The sequence below is a fragment of the Chrysochloris asiatica genome, unplaced genomic scaffold (genome assembly GCF_000296735.1).
Source record: "Chrysochloris asiatica unplaced genomic scaffold, ChrAsi1.0 scaffold00003, whole genome shotgun sequence".
Lineage (NCBI taxonomy): Eukaryota > Metazoa > Chordata > Mammalia > Afrosoricida > Chrysochloridae > Chrysochloris > Chrysochloris asiatica.
The window spans coordinates 24,477,355-24,497,244 of record NW_006408521.1 but is presented as its reverse complement, the minus strand read 5'-3'; positions in this window follow the sequence as shown (position 1 = coordinate 24,497,244).

Below are 19,890 nucleotides of genomic sequence, written 5' to 3'. Positions count from 1 at the left end.
TAAATTACAGAGAACCCTCAAAGAAAAGTAATATGTCTTCATATCAAAATAAAAAAGAGCAAAGTCAGTTTAGCAAACATAAACACAACAGAAATAAAAATGAAAAGAAAACACAAACAAAATAAATTCAGCACAGAAAATTATGTACAACAAAGAAATCAGCAACACCACCACCACAACAAAACACACACACACACACAGAGCAAAATGACCGCAGTTAACTCACACCTATGGATAATTACACTGAATGTAAATGGATTAAATGCAGAGACAGAGCAGAATGGGTAAGAAAACAGGATCCTTCAATATGCTGTCTACAAGAGACATATCAAAGAGTTGGGCCCCATCAACATTAAACAAACTTCCGGACATACACGCAATGAAATGCTATGCAACGTTGAAGAATAATGATGGATCTGCAAAAACACTTCACAACATGGATGAACCTAGAGGACATTATGCTAGGAAAATCCGTTAATTATGAAAAGACAAATATTGCATGAGACCAATGCTGTAAAATGTTAAGTACAGGTTTTCCTGATAAAAGAAACAATCATTGAAGGCTACGGGGAGAGAAGTGGGGAGGGAATATTATTCACAGGCTAGGGTCTGGTAGCGTAGTGGTTACGAATCGGGCTGCAAACCTTAAGGTCAGTGGTTCGAAACTATCAGCCGCTCCGCGGGAGAAAGATGAGGCTTTCTACTCCCGTAAAGATTTACACCCTCGGAAACCCTGTACAGGGTCGCTATGGGTGAGGACCGACTCGAAGGCACTTCACAACAACAACAACAAGGGTGTAAACATGTTAGCAGGCGTGAGGGGCAGGCAACATACAACAAGAGGGAGGTTGGCAGAGAAAAGATGAAGGTAGTAGGAGATGCAGGCAGAATGCAGTAGTTAAGTGAATAGAGGTAAATACTGTTAACTGTTTACAGGGAGGGGATTGCAGTCGTTGAGATGAAACAAACTGCGTGATTTGTTGAATGTAAGTCTGATGATCTGCCCTGAAAACCTCCACCCAGTTTGCAATAAAAAGTTAATAATAATCATAAAAAAAATAGGAGTAGAAGAAAGGAAAATAATTTATAATCCTAGTTATGTACGCATTTTTTTTCTTTTTCTAAAAATACAATGACCCTGTAACCTGATTTTTTTTAATTGCATTTAATCAACCAGTTAACCCGTTGACATCGAGTTGGTTCTGCCTCCTGGGGTCCCCTTGTGTGTCAGAGTAGTTTCATAATGTCTGCAATGGCTGAGTTTTCTAAAGTAGATAACCAGGCTTTTCTTCTGGGGTACCTCTGGGTGGACTCAAACCTGCAATCTTTCAGTGAGAAGCCAAGAGTACCATTTGCAGTACCCATGGATCCACACACAACTCACTGCCATTAGCCAATTGTTTATAGCAACCCTATATAGGCTTTCCAAGACTATGAATCATATGAGGAACAGACAGCCTCATCCTCAGAGAGCTTCATGCTTCTGCTTCAAAGCAGGTTGTGGTTTTGAGCCACTGACCTTGTGGTTAGCAGCCCAACACTTACCCAACATCACTACCGGGGACTAGAAAACCATAAAACATTTTACCTTGCCATAAAGAATCCTCCCATGCTGTCAGTTGATGGCTGCATTGTGTTCCCTGGAACCACAGTTGGCTTACCTAAATCTCTAATGGTGAAATTAGGACCTGGAAAGAGGAGGGATATCATTGCTGACATCAGATGGAATTTGGGTGAAAGAATATAAGAAAGATACTTAACTGTTCTTTATTGACTACACAAAGACTTTTGATTGTGTGGATCGTGACAACCTATGGACAACAATGTGAAGAACAAATCTTCCAGAACACTTAATTGTGCTCATAAGGAACCTGTATATAGACCAAGCGGCAGTTGTTCAAACAGAATAAGGGAACACTGAATGGTTTAAAATTAAGAAAGATGTGTGCCAGGGTTGTATTCTTTCACCATACTTATTCAGTCTGTATGCTGAGCAAGTAATCTGAGATTATGTGAAGAAAAATGTGGCATCGGGATTGGAGGAAGACTCATTAACAACCTGCGATATGCAGATAATAGAACTAGTGCTTGCTAAAAGTGAAGAGGACTTAAAATACTGACTAATGAAGATCAAAGATCACAGTCTTTGGTATGAGTTGCATCTCAGTGTAACGAAAACAAAAGTCCTCACCACTGGACCAATAAATAACATCAAGATAAATGGAGAAACGATTGAAGTTGCCAAAGACTTCATTTTGCTAGAATCAACCATCAACAGTCAAGGAAGCAGCAGTCAAGAAATCAAACAACATATTGCATTAGGCAACTCTGCTGCATAAGACTCTTTAAAGTATTCAAGAGCAGAGATGTCAGTTTGAGAAGTAAGATGTGCCTGACCTAAATAAACCATGATATTTTCAATAGCTACATATGCATGCGACATTTGCACAGTGAATAAGGAAGACTGTAGAATTGATGCATTCAAGTTGTGATGTTAGGGAAGAATATTGAAAGTTCCATGGACTGTTAGAAGAACAAACAAATCTGTGTTGGAATTAAGTACAACCAGAATGCTCTTTAGAATCCAGGATGGTGGTGAGACTTAGTGTCTCATACTTTGGACATAATATCAAAAAGATCATTTCCTGGAGAAGGACATTATGCTAGGTAAAATGGAGGGTCAGTGAAGAAAAGGAAGAGCCCCAACAAAATGGATTGGCACAGAGGTAGCAGCAACGGGCTCAAGCTTAACAACAATTGTGAGGCTGGTGCCGAACCGGGCAGTGTTTCATTCTGTTATGCATAAGTCGCTGTGAGTCAAATCAACTCAAAGGCATCTGACAGCAAGAACACCCCCATAGTTTTAGTATCTAGATAATGCTGTGAGGAGTATTTTTACAACTCAGCCCTCACATGTAGCCATGATTAGTTCCTTACAATCAGTTACCATCAGTAAAGTACTAGAGCAAGGGTATGCACATTTTGAAGCCTTTGACATGTATTGCCAGTTTTCACCAGAGAAGTAATATGTGCTTGCACCCAGGGGATTACAGCTGCCAAGTCCCTCTCGTATATTCTTTTTGTGGTTGTTACACTAATGTCATGCAATTTATTTACACCATTTGCAAAAGTGGGTGTCCTAATGATCTGTGCTGTGATTACAGAAATACTACAAGTGGATGTTTTAGAGTAATTTACTCTCTAACAGTTCAGGAGGCTAAAAGTTCAAACTTTAAGCTCTGGGAGAAGGCCACTGTCTAGTCTCAGCATCTGTAGGTCCCGTGTTCCCTGGAGATCTCCATGTGTCTTGGCATCGCTCTTCCCCTGGATCTAGGAGCTTCACAGCGCAGGCAGCCCAGGTCCAAAGGATACATTCTATTCCCAGCTCTTTGTAGGGGTAGCAGGCCTGGTGTGGCGCTGTGGGTTAATGCACCAGACTGAAAAGTCATTTGAACTACAAGGTCAGTGGTTCAAGCTCACCAGCTGCTCTTTGGAAACCCTATACAAGGTTGCTATGGGTCGGAATCGACTCAACGGCACTTAACAACAACAACAGGGCTCTCTGGTCTCTCTTTTTATCTCTTGGAATAAAAGGTGTTGCAAGCTACACACCCCAGGGGGAAACTCCCCTTATAGCAGGTCAGGGTTGAGATGGGACTCCTGGTGTGGCACTGTGGGCTAAAGCACTGGACTGCAAACTGGTTTAAACAGCAAGATCGGTGGTTCAAGTTCACCAGCCATTCCTGGGGAAACTCTATACAGGGTCGCTATGGGTCAGAACTACCTGACAGCACTTAACAACAGTAATCCCACTACTTAATCCTTTTACCAGTTTATCATGTCAGATCACATCATGAGGATCATCTTGTAACTGACATGTTACATCACCGCCTAAGTGCCACATTACTTTATTACGTAACTGCCAGGCCTCTAAGAATCAAGACCCAGCCAAGCTGACACCTATTTTGGGGGTGTGATTCAATTCATGACAGTGGGGTTAGATGTAGTAGCTTGTGGGAGAAGCAGAAACAAGAGAGAAGAGTGTATCACAGTTCAGAAAGCCGCTCTCTATTTCCCAACTACTTAGGAAAGTGACCATCCAAGAAATCATGGGCTTCTGATGGTAACTTCACAGCTTAAAGCCCTCAAAAGCCAGGGCTTACAAAAGAAGCCACTGTTAAAATCTTTTCTTTTTTTTTTCCTATTCATAAAAGTTACAAAAACTCGATCTGAGAGATTTGAAAATCAAAGGAATGTAGAAAGAAAAAAACTCTTCCAAAGTCCACTCACAACCCTGAAGTTACCACTATTCACATCTTGACAGATTTTCATTCAAGCTGTTTTTGCGTATATGTTCTCTTCTTGCCAATGAAATAATAATGGATACTTTCCATTGTGTATGGAGTCCCTAGGTGGTGCCAACAGTTAACATGCTCGGCTGCAATGGTCAGTAGTGTGAATCCACCCAATAGAGGCCCCAAAGAAAGGTGTGGTGGTCCACTTCCAAAAAATCAGCCGTAGAAAATTCTATGAAGCACAATTCTACTCTGACACACATGCGTCAGAATCAACGTCACAGCAACTGCTCTTTGTTTTGTTGTGGTTTGGTTATCCCATTCTTAACCTTATTTTGTCCTATGCCGAGGACTCTCCTGACCTCCGCATGCTCAGCACGATGCCCTGCTCACTTCTCTAACTTACAGGAGGGCACGTAACACTTCAACGATACTTCCTCAGCCCCGGTTCCCTGCAGGAGAGCCACACATCTTGCCCAATCCTTTGACCTCCAGCTCCAGCACTGGCCTTTGAAGCATTTCTAACTGGGCCTGCCTTACAACAATCTATAAGCCATTAGCTGGGGGTATATTAAATCTAGAGAAGTTCATCCTGAAAACCTCAGCTTTTATCCAGGGTCGATATAATAAACGACCATCTGAAGAATGTTTCTGCATCTTCTGCAGAAGTCTTGGAAGAGAGCGTCTATTATGTGTCTCACTGTCCCTTCTATCGAGATTCTCATGATAAATTTGGACTCGCATAAAGTGTCAGGGAAAAGTTTGGCTCTCCTGACAAATTGCTATGCTTCCCTTTATCCAATAACTCATCATATTTCCCCTTTCACTTTAGCTCAATTTAATGTGCAATTGCAGTAACTATCTTCTGTAGGTCTCTGGTTTAATCATTTCTTTCTTTCGTCCATATGACTTTGGCTATTTCCTCTTTAATCTCACTGAGCTGGGACCTATATTTCTGTCAGTCATCTCAGATTTGTTTAGAAGTTAGTAGGTATACAAATCCTAAATAAATCAACAAGCTTCCACACTTAATCTTGACCCCTAAGCCACCTCTTTAAAGTCATGCCTGCCTTAGAAATTAATAACTCTCTTCATTAATTCTAAGTTCTTTCCTGGCATTTCCAAGCAACTGCAATTGGAAAAAGGTGGTGTGATAAGCTAAGCGCTCCAGTACAAACTAAAAAGTTGTTGGTAAAACCCAACCAGAGGTGCCTCTGAACACAGGCCTGATGACTTACATCTAAGAGGTCACAGCCTTAAAAGCCCTTCAGAGCAAAAAGCCTTCAGAGCACCATGGGTTGGAGCAGCTTGACTGTGACTGGTTTAGTTTCTTTGTTTGCACCCACAGAGCCTCACCCTCTCTGATAGTTGTTGGGTCCGGAGGCCTGACTAAGAGGAACGGTAGTTTTAGGAAGGAATTGTTTAATATTGGTGTCCTTTAGTCATCTTTCTGCATGACCAAAGTCCCAGTAATGCACCTCTTTTCTGAGGTGACAGTGGTCTCTTTCCCTGCAAGGATAATAGTCCCTCCATTTCCATACTCAACACCTTGGTAACTCAGCAAGTAAGATGCCAAGATTCTGGTCAGTAGGGCCTCTTGGCAGTGCCCAGGAACCCATGCGGTAGACCCCATTGTTTCTACTTGAACCAATTCTGCCCCTTAACACTCCCTTCTCTGTGCAGGCCCCACATGGACCTTCTACAAGTCTCTCCACGTTGGTGTATGTCACCTTGGTGATCTTTTCACCTCCTCTGGGAGGGCTCATAAACGGTAAGATTCCACCACGGACCTTAATTCTTTACCCCTCCCTGTACTACACCTCTGCTGTGGTCTCAACATGGGTAGAATGTACTCCTCTGCTCCTTGACTTTAGGCCTGATTGTGTCATTAGCTTTGTCCAGTGGAATGGGGTAAAGTGACCATGTACCAGGTCCCAGGCCTAGCAGACTTCCACTTGTTCTCTTGTATTTTCTGCCATAAGAACTTATCTTGGGTCCCTGCTGCCCCTTCAGCCTGGGACCCACACGAAACAGAGCTTCCCCCAATGATATGTAGGTTCATGAGAAAAAGAAATGTACGTCATTGAGATGTTGGAGCTGGTTGGTATGCAGCCAGACTGACAGTTACAACACTCTGTGCTAGGCCCTCCCCAGAAGATCTGGTTCCTGTTCTTATCCTTTTGGCCTTGATTCTTTAGACCATCACTAAATCACAAGAGTCCTGGACATTGTCTTTCACTTCTGTGCGCAGTCCCAGCCTGTCCCAAGACCCCAGCAGAGTCCTGGGCCTCCAGCTTGCCCCTCAGGGCAGGCTGCCTAGGATGCCCTGATAATGAGTAGGTACCGAAGGAGCTCTGGTAGTGTAATGGTTACGAATCGGGCTGCAAACCTTAAGGTCAGCAGTTTGAAACTACCAGCCGCTCCGCGGGAGAAAGATGAGACTTTCTGCTCCCATAAGGATTTACAGCCTCAGAAACCATGTACAGGGTCGCTATGGGTCGGAACCGACTCGACGGTACTTAACAACAACAACAACCGAATGCATATTAGTCCTTGGCATTTGGATTCAAAATACCAAAATAGCTAATGCTTACTGAGCACGTGCTAACAATGTGTCCAGCCCCACACTAAGTACTGATGTGTGTCATTTCAGAAACTCCTCAGAATTGTGTGGCAGGTATCACTATCCTTGTTGCTCACACGAGAAGACTGAAGACTGCAGTGACCACACCGTGAAAGTGCCTGAAACTTACCTACATTATATGACTCACTCTGTACCCACCGACCAGGTTAGCAGAAAAGTCTCTCTGGATCGTGACTGGGTTCTTTCTCCATGTCTGCACTCGGGGCCAGAAAAGAAGGCCGGGGCTCTTGGCAGCTGCCATCTTTGCCATCGCTCCCTCCTCCTGTGCCCATCACAGGGGATCTGCTAGACAGGCAGTGTGGCAGGACCTTGTAGAGGCCAGTCCTGCTGTGCTGTGTCCTGCCAGTGGCCAGTGGAGCCTGGAGAACTCGAAAGGCCGGGGAACAATGGCATAGGTAGGGGAGCTTGCTGGAGGCTGCTGGGAAATCCATATCACTCAGCGTTTCCAAGGCAAAGCCTGAGCCCCTCACTACTGCTGAGAATCACAGAACCTCTGGGTGGGACCCAGTCCTGGTCCAGAGCATCAAGGCCAAGAGGACCAGAACAAGAACTAGGCCTTCTGGGAAGAGTCCTTCCAGAGAGAGAGGGCTGAGCTCAACTCAGTCGTGGTTCCCACATGGCATCCCTGGGTGGTCAAATGGTTAAGTAACTGGCTACTGACTGAAAGGTTGACGTTTGAACCCACTTGAGGCACCTTGGAAGAAAAGCCTGGTGATCTGCTTCTGAAAGGGCACAGCCTTAACAACCCTATGCAGCAGTTCTCCTCTGCACACATGGGATCCCCATGAGTACGAATCAATCCTACAGCAACTAGAAACGACAATGTCCCCAGAGGCCACCACTTGGCTGTCCCTTGGCAGGGTCTGCGTGTCCTCGCTGCCCTTCTACAGACTGACCACAGGTGACAGGCTGGCAATTCTCTGGCCGTGGCTTTCTGAGCTGCCGGTGCCTCTTTCACCCCTCTCTGATGGGTGTAAATTGGTTCACAAATCCTGCAATTCGTTTAGGTCATGCTCCACTGAGCGTCCTCGGCGATTTTCTGGTTTATTGCCCGTTGCCTGGTTGCTATATTCCTTGTAAATTGCGTTGCCCTCTGCTCTGCTCTGCCATTTGTCCAGGCTCAACGTGGAGGCCATTGTCCCAGCAGTTGCCACGTGCCAGTCGTGAATCGCTCTGAAGCGACAGCTCCACTCAGCCACCTGAACAGCAGACCGGAGACAAAACCCCAAGGGCACAGAGCTCATTTATGCCACCAGGTGGAAATCATCATCCTCTTGTCTCATTCCAGAGAAGCAACAGATATATTGAGGAGGTGGGACCACTAGGGGCTCTTAAAATGTTTCATGACACATCCCGCCACACCCAAGGGACTCCAGATGCATGGCAGACAGACGGCCTTCTACTGGCACTAGTAAGATGTGGTTGTTGTTGCTAAGTGCCGGTGAGTTAGTCCTGATTCATAGCTACCCTGTATAGGGTTTCCGAGGAGCGTTTGAACTGGAGACCTCGTGGTTACCAGTACAGTGCTTACCCTACAGTGCCACATCAGGGCTCCGAGATGTGATTGCTGTTGTTATCAGTACCATCAAGTTAGTTCTGACCCATAGTAGCCCTGTATAGGGTTTTTGAGGAGCAACTGGTAGGTTTGAACCACCTACCTTATGGCTGAAAGTCCAATGCTTATCCTACAACACCACACCACAACTCCAAGGTGTGATTGTTGTTGTTTAGTGCCGTGGAGTCAGTTCTGACTCACAGTGACCCTGCATAGGGTTTCTGAGGAGTGGCTGGTGAATTTGAACTGCAAACCTTACAGTTCAAACTGCCCTAGCAGTCCAGTGCATTATCCCACAGGTCCACACTGCAAGTTCACGATGTGATTAGAAGAGGTTCAAAGTGCACATTCTAATCAGATGACCTAGGTTCAAACGCAAGCTCTGCCACGTCCTGGCTGTGTGACTTTGGATAAATTACCTAAGCTTGCTGTGCGTTAGTTGTTGTTCCTTACTGTTGAATCAGTTCACCTCTGGCAGCAATGCCATGTACAATGGAATGAAATCCTTCCCCATGAGGACTGGACCATTGTGACCCATGAGGTTTTCATTGGCAGACTTTCTCCCCAGTTTGTCTTAGTCTTCAAGCTCTGCTGAAGTCTGTTCAGTGTCATGGAAACACACAAGCCTCCACTGACAGATGGGTGAGGGCCTCACTTGAGTTGCCTTCATCAGGAATCGAACCAGGGTCTCTCTCATGGAAGGTGAGACAGCTCCCAGTGTACCACCCATGTTCAGTTACTCTGCTATAAAAGTCAGGTAATACAAGGAACCTACAACACTCCCTGGACTGTTGGGATTTAGATTGGTTAGTATATGCAAAGCACAGTCCCTGCTATATAGTCATTGCTCAATAAATGCCAACCACCATTACTGTGTTGCAAGAAATACATCAGAGTGCTCCTTGGATGCCAGGATGGTGACACTTCATCTCTGATACTTGGAATGTATTATCAGGAGAGACGAGTCCCCGGAGAAGGATATCATGCTTGGTAAAGTAGAGGGTCGGAGAAAAAGAAGATGGTCCCCAACAAGATGGCACAGGGCCGCAGCAATGGGCTCAAACAAAGCAACGATTGTGAGGTTGGCACAGGACTGGGCAGTGTTTCGTTCTGTTGTGCATAGGGTCGCTATGAGTTGGTGCCGACTCATTGGCACTTAACAACAACAACAATCATTACTAATAAGGAACCCTGGTAGCATAGTGGATTATGAGCTAGGCCATTAACCACAAGGTCAGAAGTTCAAATCTACCAGTAGCTCTGCAGAAAAAGCTTTCTGCTATAAAGATTTACAGCTTCAGAAATCCTGTACAGGATTGTTATGAGTCAGAATCACCTCAGTGGCATATAACCACCACCAACACCATCATTACTCTTATCATCAATGACATCATTGTCCCAAAGCAGCGTTGCCAGAACCAATGAACTCTTCTTGTCTCTTCTTGTCCATAGCCCAGTAGATGTGTTGGCTTCCTATAGCTGGCCATTCTGAGCAGTCCTTGGGCTCACTGTTTCTTGTTACTTCCTCCCTTGTCTGCCTTCCTCGCCAGCTCCCTCTGGTTAACAGCGTGGCCCCGTAGTTACTGGAGTCCTTTAATTAGGAGAGGCTAGCCACTTATAATAAAAAGCGGGGCCCAGACAGTCTTTTGCTCCTACCTCTTGAGAGCAGAATTATAAATTGCACATAATATTTATGTAGATGCCATATAGTTATATAAATTATAGGTCATGTTTTTATAACACATCCCTATGAACCTTTTTTATGTAGGTAGGATAAACACTGAACAGCAAGGTCGGTTTGAATCACAAGGTCAGCGGTTCAAGCTCACCAGCTGCTCCTTGGAAATGCTATACAGGGTCACTGTGAGTTGCAACCAACACAACAGCACTTAACAATAACAAAATATACTACGTCTGCTGACATAGGCCATTTTTCAAATGCTCTTGGTGGCCAACAGAATCCAACATGCTAATGAAGGCATATCATATCAGCCGTCCTTTTAGCTGCCTTTAGACACACATACAGATGAACTCTGGAGATTTAAAGGTCACTTCACAGGGACTCAGAGTGGAAGGGACCTTAGAAGTCAATGAACCCAAACTCCAGCCCAGGGATCTCTTGTCCAGCATCCATGAGTCAGTAGATACTGAAGATCTTCCTGAGGAAGATCCCATCCTGCAGATGGCACAACATGTTAAGTCATTTCTTAAACTGAGCTGAACTCTGCCCTCTTTACAACCTCATCAGCACTTTGAACCAGTTCATTTCAGTTCAACTCCTGCTGAGAACGTGTATTTCCACCCCAGATTTATAGAGTCAGAATCTACAGTTCAGCAAAACCCACAGGTGACGCTATCAGGGGATCTATAAGAATCACCTGTGGATCTTGTTAACACTCCGGATTCTGATTCAGTATATCTGAGGTGGAAATGCAAATTCTCAGCAGAGGGTAGAACCAGAATGAACCAATTGGAAGCCCTGTTTTCATCCTGTGCCTTCTTCTCTCTTGCTCAATATAGGAAAAGTCCAGCCCTCTGAAACAGGGAAGGCTCTCCAAATAGCTCAAGCCACCCTCCCTTCCAGCCTCCCCTCTTGTCTCCAAGCTAAATATCCCACACTCCCTCCAACCTTTCAGACTGCCTTTCCTGATGCTTCTCCATCCCAGTCATTTCCCTGACCACACTCTCATCTATTAATATGCTCTTTAAACTGTAGAGCTGGGACTGGAATGCCTTTGCCTCCATGTGGTCTGGCCAGCCCAGAGCTCGTGGCTCCTACGTCCACATTGGTACCTCATGTCACTTCCACCCTCTAAGACTGAATTGCCTCTCCAATGGCTTTGAGAAGCAAAACCCCTCTCAGATCTCTGTCACCAGAACTGACTGCTAAGCCATGGCTTTGCTTACATGCACTTGAGTTTTTCAACCAAAGAGCAAAACTTTAACAATTGTTCCTGTGACTTTGAGCCCAGTTCTCCATTTCCTCTACCAAAGTAGACTCAACCATGCTACCACTTAGTGAAGGTTGAATCTTATAGCATCCTCGGGTCTTCCTGCTTCACCAGCACCTAGCATGGTGATGCTTATTGGTGGTGTCATTGTTAAGTGTTGTAAAGTTGGTTCCGACTCATAGTGACTCTGTACTACAGAACACTGACCAAGCCTGCAACATCCTCACAACTGTTGCTGTGTTTGGGCCCACTGTGGCAGCCACGGTGTCACTCCACCTTGTGCATATCAGTGTTTGTGGTTGTTAAGTGCCATCAAGTCCATTCCGATCCATAGCGACCCTGTATAGGGTTTCCAAGGAGCAGCTAGTGGGTTTGAACTGCCAATCTGTGGTTTACTGTCCAGTGCTGATCTTACAGTGACGGCAGCTGAATTTGCATCTAATCTTCTATGTCATCTCTTAATTAGAAGTTCAAATATGTGAAATATGTGAAAGATTCTTTGAAGATTGTCCAGCACTAAATGGGTATCAGTGATTGTTAATGTGGCTAGTGTTACCAATACTAAAACTTCTTGGAAGCAGAGCCCATATGTAACTTTTCTGTCTCTCCATAGTACCTTGTATGATGTCATTTGTCCAGCAACAGCTCCATAGTGTTGTTGGCTGAATTGAGTTGAAAGAGCTTACACAGCATCTTAGACATGGAGTTGGAAGAAGGAAGTCCAGACATGGGATGAAAGGCTACAGCAGAAAATGAAGGCATAGGACCAATAAGGGACTTGAAAGATAAGCAGTTGGGGCTCTGTTTAAACTGAAGGGCATAGCTTCCCAAGAGTTTGACATTGCATCTGTTAACTATCACCACATAACTAACCACCCATGACTCAATTGCTTCAAAGCAACAAGTATTGATTATTGTTCGTAAGACCATGCATCAGCTGGACTACGTCTGCATTTATAACCAGCTGGTGGGTCGGTTGGAGGCCTCAGGACCTGTCTGGTAGTCAGTTAGCCATAGGCTGGGTGATAGGAGGGGGCAGTGAGTGGGTCATGTGTCTCTCATTATTCACTAAGTTGTTGTTGTTGTTAGCTGCCATTAAGTCAGTCCAAGACCATGGTGACCCCATCCACAAGCGGATGGAATGCTCTGTGGTCCTGTGCTGTCTCCGCGATTGGTTGCAGATTGGACCATTGTGATCCATAGGATTTCCATGGGGTGCTTTTGAGGCGATCACCAGGTCTTTCTTCCTAGTTTGTGTGCGTCTGTGAAGTCTGCAGAAACCCCCAGTGACAGATGGGCAGTGGCTGTCCATCAGACACAATGGCTGGGACTTAAGTCTGGGTCTCCCACCTGTTAGATGGAACTCCACCACTGCAGCAGTATTAACCTGTGCTTGTCCGTGGGTGCCTCAGCAGCACTGCAAACCATACACACGATGTCTTGAGGCCTTGGCTTGGAACTAGTGATGCCACTTCCCCTGTGTTTCCCCAAGTCACGGGATAGCCCAGGATTAAGAGCTGGGGTCAGAAGTAAACCTTCACCTCTCAGTAACGATGAGCCACAAAGTTCGTCTTCATGCACGGAAACATGAAGAATTGGTGACAAAGTGAGGATGGATAGTCTCTACTCCTCTTTCTTGTTTTCATTTCTTCCTTTCATCGGTCTACCCATTCATCCAGGGCTGCTTCTACGGACATCAGTAGCTTCTGTCTTGACGTGGTCACAGGAAGATGGTCTCTGTGAATATGTTGTCAGTGCTCATGTGACCAGGCTGCACCCTCAACACCTGGCATTGATGCTGCTGCCAGAGCCCCAAACAATTGACAAATTCAGTCAGTCACTGCACATTGTCACATTGCATGTCTGTCTAGCCCTAGCAAGGTCATAAGCAACCTGTTAGGCCTCTTGAGGACCCAAGGAGTCCTACAGCTTTAATTGAATGCAGTTCTCCCAGGGTGACTTAGGACAAGACTGGGACCGCAGGGCTGGGTGCAACCCTGCTGAGCTCTTGCCAGGGCACTGTTATAGCTCAGTTTTATGAGCTCTTAAATCTCAACATTTACTAAAATGAGGGAGCCCGGCAGGAAGATTAAGCACTGCTGGGTGCTCTAAATCATCAGCACCAGCCATCCTGGGGGCTAGATTTGTTTTAGGCCCTGGCATGCTCTCTGTGTCAAAGACAGGGAATGAGCAGTGGTTAAGAGCTTGGGTTCCCTTCCAAGTTCTGACGTTTGATAGCTGTGTGACCTTGAGCAGGTCACTGAACATCTCTGTGCCTCAGTTTTCTCTTCCAATAAATGGGATTGTAAATGGTTGGTGGCGGAATGCCTTAGGAGGTTCAAAAGCCCTATTATAGGATCCATCCTAGTGATGCTATGAGTCAGAATTGACTGCATGGCAATGGGTTTGAATGTTTGGTTTTTGGTTTGTTATAGGATCCACCTATTCTGATGCATTTGAGTTATGGTGTTGGCGGAGAATATTAAAAGTACCATGGACTGTCAGAAAGAACCAACAAGTCTGTGTTGAAAGAAGTGCAGCCAGAATGCTCCTTAGAAGCCAGGATGGCCAGACTTCATCTCTCATACTTTGGACATATCAGGAGGGACCAATTCCTGGAGAAGGGCATCGTGCTTGGTAAAGTGGAGGGTCAGCAAAAAAGAGGAAGGACTCCCCCCACAGCGAGATGGACTGGCACAGTGGTAGCAGCAATGGACTCAAGTGTGGCAACGATTATGAGATTGGTGTAGGACCCGGCACAGTTGTTGTGCATAGGATCACTATGAGTTGATACCGACTCAATAGCGCATAACAACATCTACTCTGGGGCTCTTGGTGGCTTCCAGCTCCAGGGGGAGTCCTATACTCCTACCTTAGTGAGTTGGAACTGCGGGAGGCCTGGACCAGTGGGTGTCTGTAGGAGCCCTCAGCTCCTAAATCAGTCAGAGTCAGAAAGGGATAATCTAAGCCAAGTTTAGCCTGGCCTTGGAATATCCTATACGTGCTCAAGGATGCAGGGGCCCAGGGGTAGGGATGAGTTACGGTGCTATCATGCTCCTAACCTGCTGGGTGACTAGACAAGTCACTTCATCTCCCTGAGCCCCTGACAATAATGCTTCCAGGGATAGCCCATCAGATATGAAAACCCTTTAGAAATTGTAAATCTCTGCACAATTCATTCATTCACTCACCAAGCACTGACTGAGCACCATGAGCCAAGCACGCTGCCAGGCTCCACCCTTGTTCACCAGATGTTCACAACTGGAGAAGCACAGTCCACAACTCCTCTCGTAGGGCCAGGGCTAGAGGGACACCCAGAGAGAGGGACCAGGTGTGCCTGGAGTAGACATAACAGGAAGTGAAGGTGGGAAGACAGTCTGGCAAAAGAGGCCGGAGGTGCAAGCAGAGCTGCAGCAGAGAGCAGGCTGCAGCTGAGTTGAGGCTCTAACAGCACACTGCCAGGCCTGGCTTCAAGCCCACTGATGAGCAAAGAGGGCAGGATGAGAAGAGTATCAGGGTCAGCTCACGGGCACCCTGTGGGCCGCACGCAGTTGGCTGGAATTGAATCTGAAGGCTAGCTGTCAGGGGTAGTTGTCATCTAGCCAGCTCCAACTCACACTGAACTTATATAAGAATGAAATGTTGCCCGATCCCCACCATCTTCATGATGGCTGCTATGTTTCTGTCCCTTGTTGTAGCTACTGTGTACAGCCTTCCGACCCAGGGGCTTAGTTCCCAGAGCTATATTGGACTGTATACCATTGTGAGTCATAGGGTTTCGTTGACTAACTTTTGGAAGTAGATTACCAGGCCTTTCTTCATAGTCATTTTAGCCTAGAAGCTCTGCTGGTCTTTGAAATACTAGTGGCATAGCTTCCAGCATTGCAGCAGCACACAGGCCATCACAGTAGGACAGGGTGGCAGGTGGGGAATCTGGAGACCGAGGGGATGATCAGCAGCAGCTACAGCAGTTGCTCACCAGCACATTCAGTTCAAGCAGATAGCATTTCCTGAGCACTTACTATGCACTGTGCTAAGTATGTCGTGCATGCTCTCCTACTGAACACTCACTGTACAAGTCTCTGTGTGGGCATTTGGCAGATCAGGTGACTTGTGTTGAAGCCCACAGTCTGCCTCCAGACCCTGGCCCTTGGTCTGGGAGTTTATTCTCTCTGGGAGCCTGCTGAAGTTGGGATTCCCCTTAGCTTCTCCAGGCCTCTTCCCCTAGCCCCCAGAACTGCTTGTCTCTGTCTCCCTCTCCTCGTACTGAACACTGCTCCACCTGATCTGTGTTTACCCTACCCTCAGGGCCTCGCCTGGAGCCTGCCAGTAAGTCCTGTCCCCAGAGGATGCACTTTGAAATCCTCTTCATTAGACTCCTAATGTGGGGAATTAAAACTATGAGCTTGAAGCTTTTCAGGGCAGCAAATAAAATTTACGGTAATATAGTTTTAGAAGATCAAATATTTATAGTAGGTAGACTCCATCGCGTGGCTTGTTGTCTGGGTTTCTGGGGCTGCAGCAGCTGCATTATAAATGGGCTCGTCATTAAAATGCTTTCAAAACCATTTGTGCTCTGGTCAGCTCCTATAGAAAGGCCATGGTGGGGTCCAGAGTGAGAAATGCTGCCCAGGGCTCAGGAGCCAGGGCTCACCTCTCCAGGGGCCACGGCTGGGCACCAAAAATGTCTCCAGGGAGACCCAGAGAGAGCTGGGGCTGGGGGAAATGTTCTTTGCTCAGTTCCTGACACTTCTTACTGGAGTCCCCAACAGAGTGCATTCCATAAAGGGAAAGACAGCATCTGCCTTCTGCAAGGGCCTAGCACCGTGCTAGGAAGGGACCGAATAAATGATCGGGGAAGTCTGGACTGCTCTTACCCTCCAGAACCCCCAGGAAAGGTCTCTTCCTTAGCCCCCAGTGCTGGCCCAACCATCTCCCTCCACCTGCCTCTCACTCTCTCTGCACACAGGGTCCACGTTTAACCTCCCTCCCAGGGCCTGGCCTGGAGCCTGCTATGTAAACTAGGTACCTCCAGGTCAGAAGACTAATGATGGCAACAATGGGCTGACCGTATCAGCAGTCATTAAGATAGTGCAGGATCAGGCAACATTGCATTCTTTTATACATTGTGGTTGTTGTCAAGTGCGGTCCAATCGATTCAAACTCACAGCGACCCTCTGCACAAGAACGAAACCCTACCTGGTCCTGCAACATCCTCACAATTGCTGTTGCAATTGTGCCAATGCAAGCAGTCAAGAGATCAAATGACGTATTGCATTAGGCAAATCTGCTGCACAAGACCTCTTTAAAGTGTTAAAGAGCAAACATGTCAGCTTGAGGACTAAGGTGCTCCTGACCCAAGCCATGGTATTTTCAGTAACCTCATATGCATGCGAAAGCTGGACAGTGAATAAGGAAGACCTTAGAAGAATTGATGCTTTTGAGTTATGGTGTTGGAGGAGAATATTGAAAGTGCCATGGGATGCCAAAAGAACAAATAGATCTGTGTTGGAAGAAGTGCAGCCAGAGTGCTCCTTGGAGGCCAAGATGGCCAAACTTCATCTCTCATACTTTGGACATATTTTCAGGAGGAACCAGTCACTGCAGAAGGATATCATGTTTGGTAAGGTGGACAGTCAGACAAAAAGAGGAAGACCCCCAATGAGATGGATTGGCAAAGTGGCAGCATCAGTGAGCTCAAGCAATAGTGAGGTTGACCCAGGCCCGGGCAGTGTTTCATTCTGTTGTACATAGGGTCGCTATGAGTCAGTACCGACTCAATGGCACCTAACAACAACAACAACAACAAACAACATTGTGCCAATCCATATTGTTAAGGCTCTTCCTCTCTTTCACTGATGCTCCACTTTTCGAAGGATGATGTCCTTTTCCAAGAACTGGTCCCTCCTGATAACATGTCTGAAGTATGAGAGGGGAAGTCTCGCCATCTTCACTTCTAAGGAGCCTTCTGGCTGCACTTCTTCCTGGACAGATTTGATTGTTCTTCGGACAGTCTATGGTACTTTCAACTCTTCTCCAACACCAATGCATCAATCTACAAACTCAAATGCATAAACTCTCCTCCAGTCTTCCTCATTCACTGTCCAACTTTCACAAGCATATGCTGACATTGTTGTGAAGCGCCATCAAGTTGGTTCTGACTCATAGCGACCCTATATAGGGTTTCTGAGGAGCACTAGTGGGTTTGAACCTCTGACCTTGCAGTTAACAGTCCAGTGCTTTTCCTACAATTTCACACCAGGACTCCTAAATGTATATGAGATGATTGAAAACACCCTGGCTTAGGTCATGCACACCTTAGTCCTCAAACTGATATGTTTGCTATGTAACACTTTAAAGAGGTCTTGTGCAGCAAATGTGTCTAATGCAATACGTCATTTGATTTCTTGACTCTTAGTGACTCTACGTACAACAGAATGAAACACTGCCCACACCTGTGACAGCTTCACAATCTGAGGTGTTTCCCTGAGTGTTGAATTGTGGACCAAAGTAAAATGAAATCTTCGACAACTTCAATCTTTTCTCCATTTATTGTTGTTGTTAAGTGCCATTGAGTTGGTTCTGACTCTTATCGACCCTGTATAGGGTTTCCAAGGAGTGGCTGGTAAGTTTGAACCGCTGACGTTGTGATTCAAACCAAGCTTGTGGTCCAGTGCTCTTACAGCACCATGCCAGGACTCCTTTTATCCTTGTATCCACTGTTCCCATTTATCATGATGTTATTTACTGGTCCAGTTGTGAGAATTTTTTTTCTTTACATTGAGGTGCAATCCTTACTGAAGGCTGGTCCCTTTTCTTCTAGCAACGTTGTATCATCTGCATATCACAGGTTACTAATGAGTCTTCCTCTAATCCCGATGCCATGTTCTTTTTCAGATAATCCAGCTTCTCATATTATTTGCTCATCATACAGGTTGAATAAGTATGGTGAAAAAGTGTAACCCTGGCACACACCTTTGCTGATTTTAAACCATTCAGTTTCTTTTTGTTTTGCTTGAATGATAGCCTCTTGGTCTATGTACAGGTTCCTCATGAGCACAATTAAGTGTTCTGGAATACCCATTCTTCCTAATTTTATCCATACTTTGTCATGATCCACACAGTCTTTGCATAGTCAATAAAGCACAAGTAAGCATCTTTTGGGTACAAGTAAACATTTTATATATATAGTATATATATGTACACACACACACACATATATACATAAATAGCTATATTGTTGCTGTTGTTGTTAAGTGCCATCGAGTCAGTATCAATTCATAGCGACCCTGTATAGGGTTTCTGAGGAGCATATGGTGAGCTTGAACCCCCGACCTTGTGGTTCAAAGCAACTTTGCAGTCCAGTGCATTATCCCACAGTGCCACACCAGGACTCCATGATACATATATTGTTGCTGTTGTTGTTAAGTGCCATCGAGTCAGTTCCGACCCATAGCGACCCTGTATAGGGTTTCAGAGGAGCAACTGGTGAGCTTGAACTGCCAACCTTGCAGTTCAAATGGCTTTGTACTTTGGCGCATTAACCCACAGCGCCACACCAGGACTCCGATATATATATTGTCATTGTTAAGTGCTGTCGAGTCGGTTCCGACCCATAGTGACCCTGTATAGGGTTTCCGAGGAGCAGCTGGTGAGCTTGAACCACCAACCTTGCAGTTCAAATGGCTTTGCAGTCTGGCGCATTAACCCACAGCACCACACCAGGATTCCCGATATCTATATATTACACACACATAAATATATAAACATATACATGTATAATTATATATGTTGTTGTAAAGTGCTGTCAAGTTGATTCTGACTCATAGAGACGCTGTATGGGGTAGATTTGAACTGCTAACCTTGTGGTTAGCAACCCAACACATAACACACTACAGTACCAGGGCTCCTTGACCCAAACATAGCCTGGTTATAATAATGGTTGCACTTTGACTGGAATCCCTGGTTGGGGCAAACAGTTAGCATTCTGGGTCTGAGTGTATCCAGAGATGTCTCAAAAGAAAGACCTGGAAATCTACTTATTGAAACCCTTATGGAACTTTCCACTCATGTGAGGCTCTGCAGCCTCGGAAAAACAATGCAGGGTCACCATGAGCGGGAAGCAACTCGACAGCACACCACCGTGTTTGGTCCATGAAGAAATGACACTGATTTTCTTGTTTGACTCTAAATGCCAAAAGAGGTCTGCAAGAGAGTCCTGTGTCAAATCTACTAGATGTGAAGCCTTATAAATATTTTTGGAAAATTTAAATAACTTATCTTCATCAGTTTAGCCCCATTTCCATGTAGTTACCAGTTCCCGGAGTGCTGATAGATTAGTGACAAATGACTTCTGTGAAACCCTCTGCTTCCTTATGTGTTCAATGATTTTACTCTTTATTATAGATCAGTGGTTCTCAAACTTGTCCATGTGGCTGAGCACCT